The following is a 6000-nucleotide window of genomic DNA, read 5'->3' as shown; positions in this document are numbered from 1 at the left end:
AATATCACAGGAAGGTGTACACCCCATGCGATTTGGGGAGTAATATCATCCTTTTCCTTCCTGGATATTACGAAAAATATCACCAGTGGAGTGTACACCCACTGTGATATTGGGAGTACAATCATCCTCTTTGCCCTGGATATTATGAACAAGATCACATGAGGGGGGTGGGGGTGTACACATCCTGCGATATTGAAAGTAATATCATCCTCTTTGCTTTTGAATATTAGGATCAATATCACAGGGGGGTGTACAACCTCTCCCCCCCGGATATTATTCCCACCGGGGGAATGTACATCCTCTGCGATATTGGGAGTAATATCATCCTCTCCCCCGCCCTTGGATATTATAAACAATATCACGGAGGGGTGTACTCCTCTGCGATATTGGGAATAATATCCTCTTCTCCTCTGGATATTACGAACAATATCCCAGGGGGTGTACACAATACACAAACAATTACAAACAATATCACAGAATCGTGTACACCTCCTGCGATATTGGGAGTAAATTAATCCTCTTTCCCCCTGGATATTACCAACAATATCACGGGGGGGTGAACACACCTCTGCGATATTAGGAGTAATATTATTCTCTCCACTTATAGATATTAGGAACAATATCACAGAAGAGGTGTACACTTGCTGCAATACTGAGAATAGTATCATTCTCTCCTCCCTCGGATATTAGGAACAATATCATAGAGGTGGTGTACACTCCATGCGATATTGGGAGTAATATCATCCTCTCCCCTACTGGGATATTAAGAATATCACAGGGGGATGTACACCTCTAGCAATATTGGAGTGTACACCCCCCATGATATTGGGAGTAATATTACTCTCTCTCCCTCTGGATATTATGAACAATACCACAGAAGGATGTACACCTCCTTTGATATTGAGAGTAATTTCATCCTCTCCCCCGCTGGATATTAGGAAGAATATCACAGGAGGGTGTACAACCTCTGTGATATTGGGAGTAATACCATTCTCTTTCCCCCTGGATATTATGAAAAATATCACCGGGGGGTTTACACCATCTGCAATGTTGGGAGTAATATCATCCTTTTGGTCCCTGGATATTACCAACAATATCACAGGGTGGTGTACACCTCTTGCAGTATTAGGAATAATACAATCCTCTCTTCCTTTGGATATTATGAACAATGTCACAGGGGTGTGTACACCCCCTTTGATGTTTGGAGTAATATCATTGTTTCCGTCCCTGGATGTTACGAACAATATCACAGAAGGATATACACCTCCTGTGATATTGGGAGTAATATCATCCTCTCCCCCACTGAATATTATGAACAGTATCTCAGGGGTGTTACACTTCCTGAAAAAATGAAAGTAATATCGTCCTCTCCCACCCTGGATATTACAAACACTATCACAGGGTTGTGTACAACCCCTGTGATATTCGGAGTAATATTCTCTCTTCCCCTGGATATTAGGAACTATATCACGAGGGGGTGTACACCCCCTTCAATATTAAAAGTAATATCATCTTCTTCCTCCCTGAATATTGCGAACAATATCACAGGCGGGTGTACAACCCCTGTGCTTATATCCAACTGTTCAGTCCCATCTCTCATCACTCTGCTCTATGCTCTTTTCACTTCAGTCATTCTGGGTATTTGTTTATTTACTGTTTAAACCTCAGTTTGTTTACATCTGGGCTTTCAAACAAAGTTTTGCTTCCTCATATTTTACTCTTTTCTTTTCTTTTCTTTTCTCTACAACTCATCATTTAAGTATCGTCTAGGATGCCCTTCATTTGAGATTTCCTTCCTCAGCCCTCCAGACTGGGTGATATCCCCTGATACACACTCTTGTAGAACCCTGTGCTTCCTTTTTCATACCATGTGTTCAGCAAATATTTATTGACGTTGGCACCATTATATGAATGAGAGATGCAGCAGTGAAGGCAACAGACAAAAATCTCCACCCTTATAGATAAGCTCTGTTGAGAAGGCAAAACATTACCACTTATCTCTTTGGGGCTTAAGATTGGTCTTAGAATTAAATTGGCATGAGACATATTAACAGAAAAAACACACACATTTATTTAATGTACATTTTAAATGACATGGGAGCCCTCATAAGAAAGTAAGACTCAAAAAGGTGACAAAATCCACGTGCTTTTATACTCGGTGCAAAGAGGGGTAATTGTGGAAAAGTAGTTAAAATGCATGGGGAGCCTAAAGAAAGATAAAAATTATTTTAACAAGGTCTGTTCATACAGAATTCTTTCAGTCTCAACTTACTGTCCTTAATTATAAGAATGTTTATTTTATCTTGGTATAAGGAGGGCATATCTCACATGGGAATCTCGTCTTCGGTTTTTAGGAAAAGGAAGGGGGACTCAAAATGTCCTTCTTGAATATACTGTTTTTCAAGTGCCTTTAACTCAAAACAGTCAATATGCCAGAATGGTATATTTAGGGTGGTGTGTTCCGAACTCCTTCAGCTTACACTCATCACACTTGGAGTCAATTGTTTACTTTTTGTATCACCTGTTAGACTCAGCTTCATGAGAGCAGGGAACGTATCTATCTTATTTACAATTTCCTATCCCTCCACCTAGTATTGCAGCCTGAAACATTGTAGGTGTTTAGTGAATATCTGTCAAATAACTGAATGGTGTAAGAGGTTGGAGGCTCACTAGGACTGTTGATATCTATAACCTGGGGGTTTGAAAATGCCTCAGCAGAGAGTTTTGGCATGACCACTGGCACAGAACTAATCATCAAACTTGGAAAGTTACAAAACCTGCTAGAAATTATAATTTATCTAAAAAGGAGGCTTGACCTGTAAGGTGGATACATTTCAGGCTTTCCAAGCCAAATACTAATTTTAAATGTTGTTTTTTAAAGTTTAATGTTGAAGAGAGTAGGATGGATCAAGAACAAAAGCACCACAGCCCTAGTGACTCGATGGAAACTTTGGCTGGTCTCCATAAATGCTTATTGTAGAGAGCATTTTGAAAGCAATCTTTCATTTGTTTGAATGCTTACATTTGCAGAATGCTTAGAATGTTGATTTCTTTTGTCTCTGTATCTATTAGAATGAGAGAACAGAACTAAGAGGAAAAACTAATTTTACTTTCAAAAATGTATTATTCTTCAAATTAGTTTTAAAACTACAAATAAATACTAATTTGGAATGAGAAGTTTGAAAGAAGGAAGAACTTTCACTTCTAGACTGTAAATACCTTTAGAACAGAGTCTGTACCACATTCATCTTTGAATCCTCAGAATTGAGCATAGATCCTGACAATAATAATGATCTAGAAGTATTGTTTTTAAAAATTTATTTTAATTAATTTATTTTTCTAGAAATGGTGTCTCGCTACACTGAATGGTCTGAAGTGCAGTGGCTATTCATAGGTGCAATTGTAGCGTTCTATAGCCTTGAACCCCTGGACTCAAGAAATCCCCTTGCCTCAGCCTCCTGAGTATCTGGGACTACAGATGTAGGACACCATGCCCAGCTCATATTGGTTTTTTTTTGTCATGAACTTAGAAATACAGTCTCTTGAGTAGGAAAAACATCAAATAGCTTATTTTAGTAAAGAGACCAAAAATGATTAATTAGCTAAAGCTGTCATTTTTATAGATTATTTTGATATTGTAGATATAACCAGGAAAAGTCAACCAAAATAAAATGAAAAAATTTTAATTAGATTGCATTATAATATATATTTACAGCTTGCCTACCTCTGTAAGAAAATCATGCAATAAAATAAAACATACAAAACAAAACCATAAAAGGGAAACTAGAGAAGAAAATTACATTAAGAAAACATCCTTGAGAAAAGTCATAGCAATTTAGCATGACACTTGGCTCTGAGTTTCCTGTAAGCCACCATGAAAAGGGAAAACACGATGAAATACACACTTCTTATTGTCCAATAGAAGGAAAGATTGTAGTTCAACAGGAGAGACAAACTTTTTCCTGGTCCTGAGATAATTTACCATATCTATACTTACATAGATGACATGGAGAAAAATAGAAATGGGATCCTGAATGCCAATTTTACAAATAAAAATGAAAGACAAAATATATGGGAGACCACTTCTGTTTTCAGGAGTGAGTGAGAGATGAGGACGTAACATTCACTCATGGTACTACAAAAGCTGTTTCCTAAAGGTAAGATGGAGTAGTTTTGTTTCTCTGGAATGATACGATATAAAACTTGGAGAGGATTAAGAACCGAATATTGGCCAGGCATGGCAGCACGTCCGTATAATCCCAGCACTTTGGGAGGCTGAGGAGGGAGAATCACTTGAGGCCAAGAGTTCAAGACCAGTCTGGGCAACATAGCAAGACCCTGCCTCTCAATTAAAAAATTAGCCAGGCTTGGTGGCACATGCCTGTAATTCCAGCTACTCAGGAGGCTGAGGCAGGAGGATCCCTTGAGTCCAGGATTAGGAGGCTGCAGTGAGCTATGATTGCACCACTGCAACCATAGCCTGGAGAGAGAGTGAGATCCTGCTGCTTAAAAAAAAGAAAGAGGCCGGGCGCGGTGGCTCAAGCCTGTAATCCCAGCACTTTGGGAGGCCGAGACGGGCGGATCACGAGGTCAGGAGATCGAGACCATCCTGGCGAACACGGTGAAACCCCGTCTCTACTAAAAATACAAAAAACTAGCCGGGCGAGGTGGCGGGCGCCTGTAGTCCCAGCTACTCCGGAGGCTGAGGCAGGAGAATGGCGTAAACCCGGGAGGCGGAGCTTGCAGTGAGCTGAGATCCGGCCACTGCACTCCAGCCTGGGCGACAAAGCGAGACTCTGTCTCAACAAAAAAAAAAAAAAAAAAAAAAAAAAAAAAAAAAAAAAAAAAAAAAAAGAAAGAAACACAATATTTTGTGTTTTCCTTGGTTATGTGTATCTTGAAGTACTAGGGTCAGTCAAGGTGCATCAGAAGTTAGGGGTGGGGTGGTGCATGAGTTCGTAGAGGCTTGAAGGGTGCAGGGAGAAATAGGCCATGGGGGAGAGCTCTGAGCCTTCATCTCTACTCCTGTCTCTGCTCCAACCAGTGATGTTTCTCTCTTCCAGGTGTTAAATGTTCAGGTCCTTGTAAGATTTCCTCTGAAAGGAAAGGTCTGCTGGAAGATGGGCGAATCTGTAATATTAGACATGTTTATTGATGAAGCTTTCCCTGACCACCCTATTTAAAAAGCACCCACCTGCCCTGGTCCAGCACTCCTTATCTGCTTTTCCTGCTTTGTTTTTCTCAACAAAGCTTACCAACATTCAATTTACTATATAATTTACTTATTTATTTTGTGCGTGGGTCAGGGTTAGAGCAGGAAACAGTACCCTTGAACTAGATGACTTGGGGACAGTGTAATAAAATAATGGTCAACAAAAGTGTGGGCAAGGTTTAGGGAAGCTTCAGAGGGCTGCTGTAATGTGATGGGGCCAGCAACCATGGTGGTGGTGGTGGTGGTGGTGGCAGCCATTGCCACCTCAAGGCCTATAGGGGCAAAGTGAGAGAACAGTTACCAGGACAGAGAGAGGCACCTAGAGAGGGTAGCAATGTGGAGCGGGCTGCCTCTGGGAGAAGGATGCAGCCATCCCTTGATGAATCAACTCAACTTTATTCTCCTCATATTCTCTGATCTCTTGCAAGTTCCTCCCATTGGCTAAATCCACTGGAGGCAGAAGAGAAAGTGAGATTATGGATGCAGTCTATTACAGATGGGCCTTGCAGGGCACAGATCAGAGTGGAGAGTGGACCAGGAGGTGCAAACAGACGATATCTTCTGTATTTCATTTGTCTTTTTCCTCCCACTGAAACATAAGTTCTATGAGGGATGGGATTTTTGTTTTGCTTTGTTTTGTTTTTAGATAGGGTCTCGCTCTTGTTGCCTAGGCTAGAGTGTGGTGGCACAGTCATAGTTCACTGCAGCCTCAAACTCCTGGACTCAAACAATCCTCTCACCTCGTCTTCCCAAAGCACTGGGATTACAGGTGTAAGCCACTGCGATTA

The sequence above is a fragment of the Chlorocebus sabaeus genome, chromosome 11 (genome assembly GCF_047675955.1).
Source record: "Chlorocebus sabaeus isolate Y175 chromosome 11, mChlSab1.0.hap1, whole genome shotgun sequence".
NCBI classification, from domain to species: Eukaryota; Metazoa; Chordata; class Mammalia; order Primates; family Cercopithecidae; genus Chlorocebus; species Chlorocebus sabaeus.
This window is presented reverse-complemented; position numbering follows the sequence as displayed.